This window comes from Protopterus annectens, chromosome 1.part1 (assembly GCF_019279795.1).
Source record: "Protopterus annectens isolate FY-2018-M chromosome 1.part1, PAN1.0, whole genome shotgun sequence".
Taxonomy (NCBI): domain Eukaryota; kingdom Metazoa; phylum Chordata; order Ceratodontiformes; family Protopteridae; genus Protopterus; species Protopterus annectens.
The window spans coordinates 1,263,457,371-1,263,476,969 of NC_056726.1; the positions used below are offsets into that span (position 1 = coordinate 1,263,457,371).

The 19,599-nt window shown below is 33.6% G+C and overlaps 1 protein-coding gene across 3 annotated transcripts in view; it reads right to left on the reverse strand.

Annotated features, from left to right (window-relative positions):
• The window catches only part of LOC122809750 (netrin-1-like), a 1,405,978-nt gene that overhangs the window by 1,102,965 nt on the left and 283,414 nt on the right, over positions 1-19,599 (reverse strand). The window contains exon 1 of one of the 3 annotated variants that reach the window (XM_044081480.1): positions 15,269-15,394. The exons of the other annotated variants lie outside the window; for them this stretch is intronic. The gene's annotated coding sequence lies outside the window, so the exon portion shown is untranslated. Of the gene's footprint in view, positions 1-15,268; positions 15,395-19,599 lie in introns of those variants that run through there. 3 annotated transcript variants of the gene reach the window in all.

The window sequence follows — 19,599 nt, forward strand, 5'->3', positions numbered from 1 at the left end:
ATAAGAATATCTCCAGAACTGAACTGGGGAAAGGTTACCCTAGCCTCAAAATGTTTCTTTTTTCTTTTATTTTTCCCTTTCTAATGTGCGTTTGTTTTTAGGTTTATGAATTTAGTAGACAAATTAATCTTTTAATAGATGTTATAATTCTAGTATTGGAAACATTTGAGAGTGTACATGATAGCTTCACAAAGGAGTTTTGCTTGCTGCATAACTGAATGTAGAAGTTAGAATGCTGACTATGATCAGTACAATTAATGTTAATGTGTTAAATCACAGTTCTTCTAAAATGCACTTTTGCAGCCCTGTTTATAATGTTTGCCTTGAATAACCTGGTTTAAAATTAAACAATAAGTACATTTATTTATTTATGTATTTATGTATTTATGTATGTATGTATGTATGTATGTATGTATGTATGTAACAACTAACTAACTACTCTAAGGTATTTCTGCTGCTCTTAATAAACTCAGGAATCCCTACTGCAAACCTCCAAATGTATTTTCTATATGCATATTAACCAAGAATTGTTTCTTTCTGTATAAAAAATGCTTTTGTCTATGATATTTTAATTGTGACTTGTATTAGGTGTGTAAACTATATTGTTACTTTTACGGAGCTTTTCTCCCCAAGTCTCCATTGTAAATGGTCCTGTGTCCAGTCGGACTATCCCTGTAAACACATGTAAAATAAAATAAATAAATAAAATAAATTTACCACACCTACAATTAAATATATAAAAAACAATATGTTTAACACTGTTAAAATATTTCCGATGTTTTGTTACTGAGGCTCACTTGACTATGATGGACTTGATATGTTGACTGCAGAGGACAGAGTGGTGGTTACTTTGGAACACTACCCGAGTTTCATGATTTTTGCAAATTATTGTGACTGAGCTCATTGACAAAGTTCTAAGACCCTAGTTTCTTTGTTTTTTTTTTTTTTTTATTTTCTCAACATGCGGTGGTGAGGTTGGAACTAGTTAGATTCCTGTGCTTGTTCATTTTTTATTTAAATCCAATAAAATAGAATCTACTAAGATAGGAAGCCTACTGTACCTATATTATAAGTTGCTGGTGAGAACTGATGTAAGTAAAGAGAAACATGAGAAACATTTTCTGCTATCTCTTCTTTATTTAATGGGGTGTATATAATTTAAAAGAATAACAAATCCCAAAAATGAAGAATTTAAAGTAATATACTCTAAAAATGATGATACATAGAGTTATGTTATTAAAAATCCACAAGAATGAGAAAACTGTGTGATGATACATTCAGTATGTACTCTGTTTTCAGGCTATGCAGAATTTCTGACAAGGCTGCATTGTAATATACAAAAGTTAATGCCAGCAAAGTTAATAAATAAAGGACACTTTAGAGATCATGGGTGAGATTCCAAAAGAGTTGTTTTCAGTGTAAGGCTGTCCCGATTCCAAAAGACCTGATCTCAGTGTAAGTGCATTACTACTGTTTTAGACCAGATTCCATAGCACCTATTCTCAGCCTGCTCTCAAGTGGTCACCTTCAGTGAGAGCAAGTCTTTTGGATTTGAGACCCTTACATATTTTTTACTATTTCCTTGTGTCCAGTCAAGCTATCTTCTAGTGGGCTTTCTGGTTCTAAAACATGTTTTTTTTTTCAATTTAATTATTTCAATGGGAATTATATGTATTATGTTTACCAAAAGTGCATTTCTTTATACTGTTGGCTGAGCAGCTGTCCAATTACTTCTTGATTCTATTTGTCATGTGGCCCTTGCCCTTGATGATGTCATCATGGGAACAAATACTTTGGCAGTGGATAAGTATTTGATGTGTTCTGCAGCAGATTTCAATGCATAAAGTGACAGAGAATGCAGCATAGTCAGTCACCCAAACAGTCAATCAGACAATAAATCAATAATTAAATGCAGAGAGAGAGAAACAAAAACAAAATGCAACAGGATAATATTTCTAGCAAAGTGTATAGTGCTTGATATTCAATAAATAGAAATCTACCATGCGATGATCATTTTTAGGGAAACGGGGTATGCAAATTATTTCAATTATATCCCAAATAAAGGGTGTTTGAGACTTATTTGCTATTGTTACCTTTTAAATGTTTCTTAAAATTAAAACTTTTAAAACAGAGAATCAAATGGTTGATCCAAAATTCCTATTTGGTTTTGTTTGAGACTTCAGTCTGTTAAGGACCTTTAAACTAAATAACACAAAAGCTTTAAACTGGAGTTAACATAAAGTTTGAGGTCTACATTTCTGGAATTGTTGCCTTTTTTTTTTTTTTGAATTTTGGTATTTACAGCTTTAAGTCTGATATTGACTGCTTAATTTGCTTTTGTTTTTCTGACCTTGCTATGATCTCAATAGGGCTGCAAGAAGAACATAAACGTTAAGATTCATAAAAATACCCACCACTCTTGCTAATTAGGCAGTGTGGGTTGGTCAGTTAGAGCAATGGTGAGAAAATACAGTACAAAGAAAGGTATGGTTGCACTGAGAAAGATCTTATGGTCAGCTCAGCACTCTAGTGTTCTCCGTAATGACCCACTCACATATGCACGTGCGCATGCACACACACACACATCACACACACACACACACACACACACACACACACACACACACACACACACACACACACACACAGACACAGACACACACACACACACACACACACGCACACACACACACACACACACACACACACACACACACGCACACACATGCACACACACACACACACACACACACACACACACACACACACACACACACACACACACACACACACACACACACACACCATGTTCACGAATACCAAGGCTTTTTCCTGACCATCTTCTCCTATATAGCCTTACTTTTCACATTTCATTCTTTGGATGAATTCACATTTTAGAAATGCACAAAACATTACCTGTATTTTAAAAAGCAGTGTTTTGAAGTTGTTATGCTGGTAGTAATACAGAGCATCTAATAGTTTATGTATTTCCAGTAGGGTAATATTCTATGAAAGAATATGAAGTGTTGCATTGTGCTGGCATCTGTTTTTATTCTTGCAAATAAAGTGATTAGTACAATATTATGGCTAAATATTTAATGCTAACACAAATAATAATGAAGGATCTGTAGTGAAATGTTTGTACTCAGAATGAAGACTGCTGAAAAGCCAAAAAAAAAAAAAAAAAGACTGAAAACACAGGAATTTTGAAAATTGCTCTGCTCCTTAATACTTCCTTTAATTCCAAAATCACCATACCTTGAAGAAAAGGGAATATTCCAAGAAATGGCATCTTGGACTTAAAATATGTAAGTCCATTCTTTTGGCAATTCAGTCTCCATATTTTGGGACTCCCTGTAGTGGGTCCTGACATTTCAAATGGTTACTAATAATAAGCTTGACAATCAGAAAGGACCTGATATTCAGTATTTTATCATGATGTAAGATTAGATCTTTAGTAGTAGCACTTTTCAGAGGTATCAGTCTTTCATACTGGCAGAATTTAAAGCAAACATTCTCTGATTCCAGGATAGCTATTCACATACGGAAGTCCTTGGTTTCTTTCATATTTTCTTTTTCTTTTTTCTTTCCTTGCTTCTTTATTTTATTTTTTTTGTTGTTTTCACTCTTACTTTCTTGCCCTTCTGTCTTTTAATCTTATTAGCTAAGATACAGTCCTTTACAGTGTAATTTTTAAAAAAATGTTTAATGTTTGGATGGTTATGCTGTTCTGTTCACATGTATCTGCATTCCTAGTTTATAGGGAAACACACATTGCAACTTATCTTATTGCATTGGAAGTCCTTGATTTTTCATAACACTGCAGAATGAACTGGAAATTATTGCTCTTTTTATTATATGTATTTTAAGCAAATCCTCTATCTCATGCATAGTTTGGGATAATTCAGTCTAATACGTCATATCTTTTTGTTTTCCATTTCTGGATTTTACTAATTTACCAGCATATCTCAATTCATTGTTTTGTTTTCACATTGTCTTCTTAGAAGATGTACACAAATACTCACTCACACACACAAACATTCACACACACACACACACACACACACACACACACACACACACACACACACACGCACACACACGTGACACAATTCTAAGCATACATTAGGAAAGACATGGGTCCAGATTCTAAAAGAGTTGCTCTCGGTATAAGTCTGCCCTGATTCTGAAAGACCTGTCAGTGTAAGTGCCTTTCTTCAGTGTAAGGCCTGTCTAGAAACAGGCTTGCTTTAGGGATCAGATTCTAAAATACCTGGTCATTTAAATTGAGAACAAGTCTTTTGGCATCAGAGTCATGATATAATCTCTCTGTCTAAACACAAGTGGGTATTAAAAACTTTATCTAGCATCACTAGCTTATTAAGTCCTGAAGAAGGTTGCTAGCAAGTTGAAAAGCTTGAGTAATTGTATTGTAACACCTATATTGGTCTAGTAAAAAGCATTATTTTTCCTCTGAATTCTACTGTATTCATACTTTTAGTATAAGAAAACATACTTTCTCATTATTATTAATTGCTGCTGTTTTCAGGGTTAGATGAATAAACTGGTAATAGAATATAGTACAATGACAGAAAGTTAATAATCTCAGAGTTCATACTGCTCACATGCCAGTAGTGTATAACATTTACATTGTTTTATTTTTCAGATGAAAAGCTCTTTTGCTATATAATTGCGGCATAATTTCACAAATGCACAGATGAGAAATGCAGACTGGGATAGATTGCATTATATATGTGTATGAACACATGTGGACGGTCAATGTATGTATGTATGTATGCATGTTCTGATGGGTAATACCAGTGTACAAGTATACTAGAGCAAGTGCCATGGAAGCATAGGTGGACACCATCTAATGACTGTTTGTGCAACACTGCATACCTGGCAATGTACACAAGAATATAAATAAAGCCAATTCATAGCCAAAATTAATTCAAAAAGGTTAAAAAAAGAATCCTGGTTCTGCATTTAGAAGTGACCCAAATAAATTAGGTGGTTGTATGAATAAAATTTTGACTGAAAGGTGATTGCACATTAAAATACTTTTAAAAAGTATTTCTCATGAGAAATAACTTTAGAAGGAGAAATGATGGGAGTATATATAAGCAATGTCAAGGCAATTATTACAAAGAAAGTTAACAAGTTTTAATGTTAATATATGACGACACTGTATATAAATTAAATATATATATGTTAGAAAATGGAGTGCATTAATATAGTGGTCAGCTGAAGTAATTATAAAATATTAGTAATAGCAGAGGAGATAACACAAATTATATTGAAGAAAAGAACTTTTATTACATAACCAATGACACTGCAGATGATAAAAAATACACTGTGTTATTAAACATTTGGAAAATACAGTTGGATAGACATCAAGGTTACGACCTCACTGCTCCAGGATGTGTGACTATCTCCTTGCCTTAGGCTACTACCTGTTTTGGAGTTTACATGTTTTCTTTTTGCACTGTGGTTTCCTTCCGAAAGCAAGCTGACTTACTGCCATATTAAATTTTTTTACAACCTCTATATAGATAATATGGAATATATTATGATCGTTTGTCACATTAATATTCTCTATAACTTGTCATAGGTTGTATACAACATGTGGGGTCTGAAATAGCTCATACTGTAGGTTTATAGGACAAGTTTATTAAAGAATGGTGAAGCTACATGTCATAAAACAGAATCATTAATCCTACATTACAAAGGGAGTTTCATTGGTTACACAGTGCAGATCTAAATACATTAAACTGTGTATATGTTTTCATTTATTCCCCATTCATTTCAGGAGAAGCCAGGAACTGCTAAATCTGTCTGTTGAAGACCGTTTCAAATAGACTGTGCAGTATTTTTAAGAATGGTTTCTTGTGTGGATTTTTTTTTTACTGTAGTTATGAGGAAAATGTGAATCTTGTTTAATGTCATTTGAAATGTTGCAGTAATATTCTTAAGGGTTATGTTAAGACCTTTTAGAATAACTACTTAATTATGTATTTCAATTAACTTGCTTTTATTTATTGTCCATTTTTTAACTAATGCCATTTCCACCTGACTAGTTTCAGTTAATATTTTATTTTATCCCAGTGTACAGTATTTTTATTGCAAGTTCTGCTAATTTATTTTTTTAGGTGTGATTTATCTGGTATAGTCATTCTTGCTAGGTTTGAATGCGCAGTTTTACTTTTTTTGTGACATTGTGCAAAATGTTTTCTTTGTGAGCTTGTGTGTGTGTGTGTGTGTGTGTGTGTGTGTGTGTGTGTGTGTGTGTGTGTGTGTGTGTGTGTGTGTGTGTGTGTGTGTACATGTATGTGTGTATGTGCTTACATTTATGTGCATGTGTATGTGTTTGCATGTGTGACTGCATGCGTACATTGTGTGATACATTTTCTTTTGTGTCTGTGTGTGAATGGGTCTGAGTAATTGATGATGTGCACAGAGTAGTGATAAGTTCTTTTCAGTGCATGTAGAGTAGTGATGAACAGATTTTAGTACATGATTGCAATGCAAATTCAGCAAAAAATATAACTTTGCTGTGCAACTTTCGGATGTGTCCTACAGCATGCAGTTATGTACCTTTCTGATGTGTGCTAGAGCATGCAGCTATGTACCTTTCTGATGTGTGCTAGAGCATGCAGTTATTTATGTACCTTTCTGATGTGTGCTAGAAAATGCAGTTATATACCTTTCTGATGTGTGCTAGAGCATGTAGTTATGTACCTTTCTGATATGTGCTAGAGCATGCATCAGCCAGGGCCAACAGCTGCAGTATGGAGTGAAGATGCCAAAATAGATTTAAATGCTGTAAACACTTCACTTTCAAAAAGAAAGAAACAGAAAACCAAAAGCATGACAGAGTGGAGTGTTGCATTAACTTCCAAAGCCATTCATTCTTTAGAAATGCAATTAGTCTCTGGACACTGCCTATGTTGCAACACTAAGTGTTCTATGATGGCTAAAGCAATAAAACACCTTGTGTTCCTACACTTTTATTTTCCTGTAGTTGGTACTATACTAAAGCAGCTTAAAAAACTGCTATCAGATATGTAGTGTCACAACTTCACTGTCATGCATTCTCAGTATGGTTGTCACAATTCACTCTTGGGATGAATTTCCTGACATCCATGTCTCGAACATAACAACATGGTTATAATGACATACTTGAGCATAATCCTACATGATTACATGCTCATAATGGTGCTACATACATGTTAATGCATGCAGAGTACTGATAAATATATTGTTGTCATACATTGGGTGGTAATAAAAACACATCTGTACTGAGTATCAAATAAATGTTTATATCACATTATTGCAGTACCATCAAGACCGTGTGGGCAGAAGTATGAAAACTAATTAACTTACACGGGGTAGCCAAAAATGATGCAGAATGCCAATGTGTCTGTGAACTAATCACATCATACAGTTATTATTGGAATTGTGGGAAATGGAGAGAAAAGTCAATCAATGAACAGGTGTGGGACAGCATATGACAGCAGTTAGCAACTGGTGTGGCTATATCTCAAAACAATATACCATGAATGAGTAAATGGGAAGAACGAAGCAGAAAATAAGGCATAACAAATGTAGAAGAGAGGGGAAACATGGAAGACTTCAAAAATAGGTGCACTTTTAATTTCTTTACAGACCTGGCAAGATAACAAAAGGTCTGGAAAAGGACACAGATAAATTGGATATATGTTAGCTTTTAAGAATAACTGAACAGATAGGCAAAGTCAGGCATTGGGCCTTTTCTCCAAACATGTGGCACTCTTTTCTTTATATACTGAATAAGTGTTAGATCTGGTACTTAAAAGGGCCTTAGTAGGGATCAAAAAGTTTCACAAAAGATGAATGTTTGGCCACATAAAAATGTGTTTGGCATAAGACCACTTGGGGTGCTAACAGGTGTTATGGATAGCATTTCAAAAATGAATTAATGCGTGCCTTGTTTGCACATAGGAAAATCCTCTTGGGTGTTAGGTCACACATTTTTTTCATTTGGTGGCACAAAGTGACATGAATCACACAAGAGACCTGTCTTTGGGAAGACAAATAAAAAAGGTGCAAATTAAATTGTCTGGTATGCATGAAGCATGGGGGAATTTTTATCACTATGCATGGATAAATATAACTACAGTGCCAAATATGTTAAATTTCTATTTGCAGTGCAATGACCCAATAGTTGAAGTAGTTTGTGATTTTAAGACAGGTATAGACAGTTTGGAGGACTCGACCATTTGGAAAGCAATATGGTCAGTTTTGGTGCTTGAAAGAATTTGAACCAGTCCTGACTATTTTCTGGTAAATCTAGAATGTTTATCTGAAGAAAGACTGTTAGACAACAATATCAGCAATTGTAAATAATCAAATAAATCAAGAAAATAGAGTATTAGTTAATTTATGAATGGGTAAGAGTTAAAAGAGTGGGGACAGGAATAGACAAGAAAAATAAAGAAGACAACAAATAAAACAAATGGAAAACATAGATAGAAGGAGAAATAGCAAATGAGGAAGTCATAGGAGCAAACAGGAATCACCCCAAACAAAACTAAGTGCACAGCATTAAAACATTTTTGCCAGCACACCATTAGTGAGCAAAACATAAATACAAACGGGTTTTACAAAAATCCTCTCTTGCATTTTACTAGGGCAAGTTACTCAGTACGACATTCAGTCATGGTCATAAGCATGAGGTACCATCATGGCATGCTCATACCAAAACCTCAAAGTCTGTTATAGTAAAAGTAAAAGAAAGGCTTGTCACTGCCTGTACATTCAGCATCCCTAGCCTGCCATATGAAGCCAACACTTTAATAATATCCCTTCCACTTTAATTTTTTTATACTTGTCACACCTAAAGTAAATTTTCCACCTCATTCTCATTAGTTCACATGTGTGACTACCCTCAACCTGCCTTGCCTAACCTCTTTCCTCTTGATCTCTCACCGCTGCCTTTCCTTCTTTCTCTTAACTCAACCCTAGAAATCTCCATCCCTACAGTCTCTATTTAATTGGTGCATCTTGTCATGGAACCCATGTTCTTCTAGTGCTAATTCCTAGCAGCCAGTGGCACCTCTCCCCATATTAGAAACAATCCTTAAAATGTAATCTATCTAACTAAACCACTGCCCTTAATAAGTTATCAAACTCTCTAAATGACCTCTGCAGATTATATCTGCAGCCAAACAATATTATCAGTGGCTTTATTAAACTGACACACACTCTCCTCAATTTAATTACTATATTTCATAAATGCTTCTTCTAATCTTCCACCATCACAACACCAATACTTAATTAAACCATTTCTTTATTCTTTTTTCATGTATACTCTGACAGCTTTCCTCCTTCATTAAAATTGAATAAAAAAACAAACAATAGTGTAGCAGCTGGTGCAGAGATTAAGGTAGGAAGGTTTAGTTCCTGTGGTACAATGTCTGATTTCCTTAGCTAAACGTTGCTTATTGTGTGACCTTGAGCAAGTCAGTTAAGCAGGCATTGCTCCAGGGTCACCCCTGAAAAGGGACTGTGTGATGGGTGATGTATGTTTTAATTTGTATATAAGTCATGTGATTTTACTTGGCATCAGGTTCTGATGAAGTCCTTGAGGGGACGAAAGCACTTAACTTGTTTTTCTAATAAATAGTTGGAAAACACTCTTGACCTGGACAGTGTGTGGTTCTTCCTGGACTGTGTGATGGGCCTACCTGGTTAACAAATAAGATTATCAATATTTTGGGGTTGGGGGTTGATGTAATGGTTAAGGTGTTTGCCTCACATACACAAGGTACAGGGTTTGATTCTCACATTTGAAAGGGAAATTGGCAAGGTTTAAAATGGCCCAGAAGAGCAGCTAGCCTAGTACTTACCTATGGACCTATGGACCTATGAACCGGTGTCTTTGAACAGTACCATCACTTTCCATTGCCCTTCCTATGCACTCCTAGCCTTACTTAGGCTGCCCTTATACTTTATTTAATTATTTATTTAATTTATCTTTTTTGTGTTTTGAATTAATTCATTACTAACATAAACTGCATATATGTATGTGTGTGTGTGTGTGTGTGTGTGTGTGTGTGTGTGTGTGTGTGTGTGTGTGTGTGTGTGTGTGTGTGTGTGTGTGTGTGTGTGTGTGCATGTGTGCATGTTTGTGTGAGTGTGTGTGTGTGTGTGCGTGCATACGTGTGTGTGTGTGTGTGTGTGTGTGTGTGTGTGTGTGTGTGTGTGTGTGTGTGTGTGTGTGTGCATGCGTGCATGTGTCTGTGTTTTGTGTTTTGCATATCTGACGTGCTGTATCACATGTACACTCATTTCTTCTACAGAGTCTACTAAACCTGCCCGGTATGATATGAACATCACTTGGCTAATACTTACAGCATATGGTTTTCTCGCTTGTTGCAGTACTCAGTTTGACATCTGCATACTTCCTTGTCACAACAGATGAAAATTGTTAAGGAATCATTAGTTTGTCTCTTTTGTTCTCTTGCTTTTCATTTTGTTTTGTAATTTGGATCTGAAAATTGATCTTCATAAAATGTATTCTTGTTGTTTGTTAACAAAATTAAGAAACTTGAAGTTAAATGGTCCATCAAGGGTGACTACAGGAAAAGGCTTAAACCTGAACTGGTATACGGCTGTAAAAAGGTGATATTTTATGGATCTTTTTTCTTTGGTTATATGGAAAAATAGCTTTTGTTAGATGTTATCATTTCATAACATCTGGTGAAAAGTTCAGCAAAGGCCTGCTTGTTTACACTGTTGGCACCTGTTTGTTTTGCAGCCTTTGCTGCTCCTATACAAGGCACTGAGCCATCACTGTTGAATCAGAATTTTCTGACTCATGAAATAATAGTGCAATGAAGACAACTTGAACTTTTTTGGAACAGCTAATAAAATGTATAAAATATACATATAATATTTATTTATTTATTTATTTATTTATTTATTTATTTAACATTTGTTTACTGGGAAAGTCCAACTGGGACAGAGTTCATTTTCAGGAGAGGCCCATGAAGAAACACTCCAATATATATATATATATATATATATATATATATATATATATATATATATACTCACACACACATACACAGACATAGATATTTTTTCTAGAATAACTGGATAACTGGTACAATATTGGATTATTTTTCAAGTAAGCTTACTACAGTAGTTGCAACACAGGACAAAAATATCAGGTTAGCAAAGCAGCAATTTCCTATTTAGCTTACAACTGCCATATTTAAGCCCTTCTTAAAATTCCAACCTAAAAAAAATGAAACATTAGTTTTTCTAAATGGGGAAGTTTGCTTTCAGGATGCCAAAGGTACTTGATTTACTTGTGAATAAATGAAGCAAAATGGTATAAAAGAACAACAAAAAGCAATTAACTCATTGTTTTGGTTGTTAAAGCTAATATGCGGCAGCAGGACTTCTTCAACTAAATTATAACAGCTCTGCATATAGTATCAGTTAAATGCTTATTAAAGCAATAAATTATAATATTGGATATCTGTCAATTTTTGTGATTGCATAGCATTTGCCTTTTAAAGTAGATGTGACAAACGTAACAATTGCTTTTGATGGAAGAATAAATATAATTTACTTCGTCAGCACTTAAATATAAAATCATGTGCTGTTTAATGCCACTATTTGTATCTGAATATTATATATTTATTTATACAGATTACTTTATTGCCATTTATACTTGTTACTAGTTGAATATATTTTTATCATAATAACATCATTGCACTTGACGATTTTTTATTTTCAAACAATCTCAATCATTAGTGTGTGTGTGTGTGTGTGTGTGTGTGTGTGTGTGTGTGTGTGTGTGTGTGTGTGTGTGTGTGTGTGTGTGTGTGTGTGTGTGTGTGTGTGTGTGTGTGTGTGTGTGTGTGCATATAAATTTCTGATTTTTGTGCATGTGTCCAGGCATGTACAGTTGCACATATTTTATCCTTATGACATATTCAGATATCACAATGAAATAAATGCACAATCAAAAATTTATATATATCCTAGTTACATCAAGACCTTCACACCACTTCAAAAATGCTGCTCAAAACCTTTTTGCAGCCAACTTAAGCTAAAGGAAACAAAACTGCACACTGAATGCATGCAATAAAATAAAATGGGTCCTTCTAAGAAATACCCTCTACCTAAGCTAAGCTACTAGGACAACAGTCTGGCCTTAGATTAAACATATAATAAATACAGTTTAAAAAAATGTAACAAAAATGTAACTTTGATCAGCAGATTAAAAGTAGATATTACAAAATGGATTAAGTGTTAATTAACTAAACTAAATGCTATCAAAATACATAAAACAACTAAACTAAAACAGTAGCATATCCTAACATAACCCTTACTATGTGACTACAATTATATCAGCAATCTTATCTAATATCATAGAACCACATTAAACTCAATCTGTAACTTCAGGAAGAAAACGATTTATAAAAGAAAAAAAATCATAAAAAACATATAGAAGCTTAATAAAGACCTATCCAATACTCATCTTACACAAAATATGCAATTACCATATCCCACTGGAATTAATAAGAACAGCAATTGCAGTGAGAAATGGATAACTGGAATGTGTAATCTCTAGAATTTTATGTAATACGTGGAATAAAATATTTTGTTAAATTAGAGAACTTGATTTTACTGTTTACCTTAATCTTACTGCACAACATATTCAGGTTTCACTTTCTAGCCCCCTCCCCACATAGGTACATGTACTGAAAAATTAGAGAACTTGATTTTACTTTATACCCTTATAAGAAATATTGTATTCACTAATGTTAAATGTGCATATTTTAATAAACCTACTTAAATTATCACACTTCAGATTATCCTGGATAATTGTAAAAAAAAAAAAACTCAGTCAACATAATACTAAATGCAGAAGACATTACAAATTAATAAAAATATTTTGTCTTGTACTGGTAATCGTCCAGATGATTTCAATCATCTAGTAGATGTCAACGTTCTGTCGCTTGACCTGAAGAAAGTGCAATCTGAAATTATTTCTTAAAATCATTTTCTTCAAATAAAAACAATACCGGCACAGGTTTTAGGTCATTAAATTCCATTTCACTTTTTATTATAGCCTAAATAACTTAAGATCCCTATTACGTTCCCTTGGGTCAACATTATTAAGCACTCACTAATAAATGGAGAACTATTTTTATTACCCAGTTGTGGAAAATGTTATTCAAATTATTTCTCAGTGGATAAAATTATTTATTAATAAAACAACTAATTATCTCCTTATTATACAATTTCTTAGTTTCAAATTGAAGCAAGGCCCTCTATTGAAAAGTACACCCACGCATATTCTCCTAATTAAAAAAGTGTAAGACTAGAACAAAAGTTTTGGCTGTCATCTGAAGCATTTCTCCCCGGGCCTCCGCTGAAAACAGGATATGTGGAACCTAGTCTGACTTTCCCAGTCAACAAATGTAAAATAAATAAATAAATAAATAAAATCCTAAATAAATCATTTACTAAATTCAAAGTTGGAAGTCAGTAAGGTATAATTGATATAGACTTTTACTCTAAATATGAGCTATTAAAAGCCTATTGTTTAATTCAGAACAAATTCAACATAAACCAATGTCATTGTATTTAGTACAACAATTAAAAAATACTGTAATAAGTTCAAGGAATCAGAGAAGGTATGACTAATATTCTTAATTTAACAGTGTTTAACATTACAAAGCAGATTGGCATAATTCTTTCACAAAAACTGCATTCTCCACAATCACATTTATACCTTGATTTGGAAGAGATTTATATCTAATATATTATGATAGTAACTATTTTATGGTAATATAACATGTGCTAAAGTTGATATATTGTCTCCCTAAAGAATAGATTCATGTTGTTTGATTTTGTAAGGTCTTGTATTGTCGATTACAACTGGTGTGTTAGTAATTACAGTATCACCAAATATAGAATAAAAGAAAACATTAAAAAGATATTAAAATTGCATCTGCAACACAGAAAATGAATCACAGGCAATTCAAACATTAAAAGGGAACAAACAGATACATTAAACTGCTTTAACAGTCATCAAATCCAAAGTACATTGTATTAAAAGTTAATCAGAATACGTTACACTTGCGCTTATTCCTATAGTCACATTGTAAGTCATATTATTGTACAATTAAGTAGATTTTATACAAGTTCCACTCTGAATGCTTCTCTTAATAGAAGAGACAAAATGTGCAAAGCCACAATGTTCTACTAACACATTATTTGCAAAACTAGTTGAATTCAGTATTGTAATTTTTGAATCTCACTTGTCTGCCTGCATGCTTTTCTGCCTTAGCTGTCTCTGTATTATCTGATGTGAATTAATTAATTACTAACATAAACTGCATGTGTGTGTGAGTGTGTGTGTGTGTGTGTGTGTGTGTGTGTGTGTGTGTGTGTGTGTGTGTGTGTGGGGCTGTGTTGTGTGTGTGCTTCTGTTACATTTAAATACATTCAGACATACCATGGGATGATAACATTAATGAAGAAAAAATACCATAGTACTAAATAGAATAATACAGCTTTTCATATAAACATTTATTATGTTAATTATATTTTCTGGCTTTAAGTGTTTTTTTTGTTTCTTCCTTTATAATAAAAGAGACAAATGTTGTAGCTGGTACAGTGAGTTGCATGGAAAGTGATATAGTCTAAGAACCCAAAAGTGAGTTGATTCTGTTAATGAATATTATGTGTGGATTCTTGTACTATAAAAGTTAACAAACTTCTAGTCACACAGTACAAAATGTTGCTGAATGTAACACCTCTTTTGATTGCATGTTTTCCTTATATGCCAAAAACAAATGTGGAATAAGAAATTATAAATATGATTTAAAATATTTTTATTGTTTATATTTCTGTTATACGAATGTAGATGAAAGTTTGCTTTTAAAGAAATTAAAATTAAACACTGTGAAATGTAATTGTGCTTTCAGCTATTACATCCCTTTCCCAGTACAAAACACAATGCATCTTTTTATACATAATAATATATAATAGCCTGCTTGTTAATGTAAGTACAAGGTTATTTTCTACAAGAAAATGAGTTTAAGCCAAAACCGCTTAAAATAATAAGTCCCAAGAAGCAGTGAAATTTTACAACACTGTTTTTATGACCCCCTTTGAAACTTATATTTCAACTGTGAAACTTCATCTATTTCATCTAGTTGATGAACTGCAATATTTCTTTTTTTAATAGCAGTTACTTTACCTTTTACCCACAGAATTCAAATTCATCCATGTGTTTGATTTCTGAACACCTTTGGAACTCTGTATTAGACAAAGGTCTCTTCTTACAATAGAGGCCCGTAGCAGATACGTTTCTTCAGCTCACGGCAGAAAAAGGGTAAGGAGAGTTGTGACTAACCATATCTGTGCCCCAGTGGATACCTTCCACTTAACTCATGTGCAGATTTGCTGAAGTCACATGTGCATTTCCTGGGGGATGTGTCAGTTTGTTCATTTCTTCAATACACATGCATGCACTCTGTGCTGTATTACTTCTGCTCATATTTCTGACATTAATGGAGATAGTTCTTAACCTGATTATTTCAGAATAGATCTTTTCCACATTTGTCTACTCTGTTCATTCTGCTTTGTTCAGTCTGACAAGTGTTTTCAGTTTCATTATGTCTCTATTCAGTTTAATTTCAGAGTTCCTCCTTCCTTCTCTGTGTGTGTTTGTGTGTGCGTGGGTATGGAAGTCTGCATTTTTTATGCCTTTTTTATTGCTCTTGGGACCTTTTACTCCTGCAAGAAACATATTTTCTTATTGTGACTATCATATCACAGCCTTGAAGTCAGAGAAAGCTTCATTTAAAGACAGTAGTGCTTATTAACTCGCTGCAGCAAGACACTATTGTCCACGGCACTTGCAAAATTAAATACCCTTTCAGTACAGTTCATCTGTAGTGACATATTTTAGGAGAAGAAAGGAAATATGTAATATATGTGTTTATCATAACAATGCACACATAGAAAACAGTGTGATAAATACATTTATTGAGCGTAGGGTGTACATATTTTTATTTATCACTACTCTATTACTATCACCATACTATGCAAGTCATCAGCCATCGCAAAAATCCCTGCTTCTGGTCATTGCTTGTATGTCCCTTTCATAGCAATGGAAGGAACTGAATCAACATGCTTGCACTGCATACTCAAAACATAAATGTAATAAAACTCCACAAAACAACTACCCTTCACAACTCTACCTCTAAGAACCTACCTGTCCCATTAAAAAAGTAGAAAATGAAAAATAATAAAATAAAATAAAAAATATAATTATGCAGCTGGAAACATGTTATCTTCAGAAAATCAAAAACTCGGCTGTATAACACGTTACCAGTTACTTTTAAAATAACATCCCTTACACTACTCAAATTACCGGTTAACTAAAATATAAAGAAGACATGAGATTACATTGAAATGTTAGGAGAAAAGACCCAAAAATTATCCTGTCATAAAAATCTATGCAAAGTATATAAAGTCACATTCAACAGATTATTCAATATTATTATTCAATGTTTACATTAGTTGGAAAAATTCAAACTAAAACAATCAATTTATAGAAAATGTAGAAGTCTTGGTTGTATGATACATGAAATACATTCTACTATATGATTAAATAGCTTATTTTTTTTCTGTTTAGAGAATGCAAAAAATATAAACAGAAAAAAAATAAAAATTGTGTGAACATTTTGCCTTGTAGTAAGAAAATAATCCTGTGGCAAAATAAATATGATGAACTGAGAAAAGTGCATCTCGGTATAACAAAATGTAATTTAAACACATTATAGTACAGTGGAACAAAATAGTTCAGTTTTCTACAACACTTGTAGCTGAATTTGGGACTCTGTATGACCACATCATCCACAAAGTGATTTAGCAGAAAACTTCAGTCCCCCAGGTGCAAAGTCTCCCTCTAAGTACAAGTTAAACATTATGATACTTTTCTGGTTTGTTATTCAGCTATACAACGTAAATGCATGCTACAGTATTATATTGTTACATACATTATATATATTTTTTCAGTTTCTGTGCAATCTGGGGTGCTTATTTTACTTATTTTTTTTAAATTGTTTTCTTATATTTCTATTTAAAAATAACAGTTCTAGAGAGACGTAGAAGGTAATGCAAGGACATACTTCCTATGAACACCAGTTGATTCTGCTGACAAGAAAATGAGAGGAAAATAAAGACCCAGTGTCTAATTGTCTGCTGATGAAGAAAGTTTTGACTTTAATTAGCACAAGACAATAGCATTTCCCATGCTTATGGTATAGTTTTCGCTAGAAAGTTTTGGATTCAAATCAACCCATGGTTAGATTTGAAACAAATACTGGCAAATTCCATTGATACAAAGGTTTTGTTTGGATGCGAAGTTCCAATCCCATCTTGCTGCCTTTATTAATAGCATGAAATGACAAAAGATTTGCGACAGCTATTATATTCTATAGACTTACAAAATGGAGTCCCACTCCAACAGAGAGATAGTCTTCCTTCTGACACATTTTCATATATTGTGTCAGTGCACGGTAGCATAAAAACTGGTATTCATTTTCTACTCTTTTAATTTCCTGATCCACTTCATTCTGAGGCTTCCTCTCCTCTGCTTTCCTCATCCTGCATTTGTCACGAATTATGATGCTCCAAATTTTACGGCAATCTGAATCTTCTTTACAGTGTTTCCTTTTGCTATATACCAGCTATTTTTGTTTTTATCTCCCTCCATATTGCACTTTGCAGATGTCCCAGCCTCACTGTGTACTTTTCTTCTTCTGCATTCCTTGACACGAAACAAAAAGATGGCACTTGACAACAGCCAGACTACAACAATAAATTAAAATCCTAAAAAGTTCATGGCCTCACTACACTTCTATTCAGGGTTTATAAATAAGCCAACGACTGCAGTACAGTGTCTACATCAGTGTGTTTCTTTAATGAATCAAATAAAAACAAATCAAACACAGACATAATCAGACCAACAAAGGATTGCGGAAGTCCTGCTAACGCTTCTTACAGGAATACTATCTTAAGAAAGTTAGAGCATTTTTTGTCAGTCAGCATACTTCATTTACTTATAGCTTTTCCTGGTTTATTTTCTGACTGTTTCATTTAAATTATTTTCTGAATGCTACATTTAGATGCTGCCTCTAGTATAAATTCCAACACTTGCAGATGTTACCCTTGCCCATTAAAGTTATTTTTTTTTGTAAATTTCAAATTTAGATTTTTTATTTTATTTTAGTTTGCTCTGAATAAAAATGCAGTTTTAATGTTATTTATACACATGTATGAGGGTGTGCGTGTTTGTATATACACATAACTATATCAATCTATATATCTATATATATATATATCTACATATATATATATATATATATATATATATATATATATATGTGTGTATGTGTGATTGTATACACACACACGCACACACGCACACACACACACACACACACACACACACACACACACACACACACACACACATATATAAATGTATAAAATATGAATAGATAGACATGTGCGTGTATGTGCATATGCATATACAACATGCATGCTTTCATACATACATATATATATATATATATATATATATATATATATATATATATATATATAGATGGTTCCCCTTCACAAAGTCAAACGGCCACAATCTCGAAATGCATATGGTTGAGACCATATGCTCGAAATTGTAGAAGCTCGACCATGAGAATGGGGAATGGCATACAGCACAGAATGGGAGATTTCCCTTTCTTCGCTGTAGTGCGATCTCGGAGATGGAATAAATAAGTAGCGGGGGTGTCAGGGTTCAGGGTTGCCTGACCCCTGCAGAAGCACATTTTTGTGTTACGTATTTTTTTTTTCGTTCCCTTTTATGAAGTCGAGCTTCCGAAATTTGAGCATATGACATCGGCCATATGCATTTTGAGTTTTGGAACATTCGATTTTGTGAAGGGGGACCATATAGATATATGGGTCTACTTTAGTAGACAGAAATTCCACATTACCAAAAGTCACCATATCAAGATGAAATCAATGAAACCTGAATTTATCGAATGTTCAAATCACTGGAAACTTTAACATGGTATAGAGGCACTTGGCCAATGTGGGGAAATTTGCCCTTTTCCCTATTGTAGTGTGATCCTGGAGTTGGTATATATAGAGTTGGGGGTGTGTAGGGTGCAGACCCCCACCTGGGTGGGTATGAAATACTGTGGTCTGTTTTTAGCTTTAATATTGGCCAAGTGCCTGAATACCCTGTTAAAGTTACCAGTGATGTGAACATTCAGTAAATTCAGGTTTTGCTGATTTCATCTCCATAAAGTGAGTTTTGGTAATGTGCAATTTCGGTCTACTGATGCCAGCTTGTTGAAAAATCAACTCATCAAACACCAAAACAATAAAATACAAAAGGACAAGAAAGGAAAACAAGCAGTTTCCTTATCTATTAACAAAACCCTAGCACAAACTTTAGACATAATTTGAAATGCAGTTCTGCTAAATTATCTGTCAGTATTCTGTAATCACACA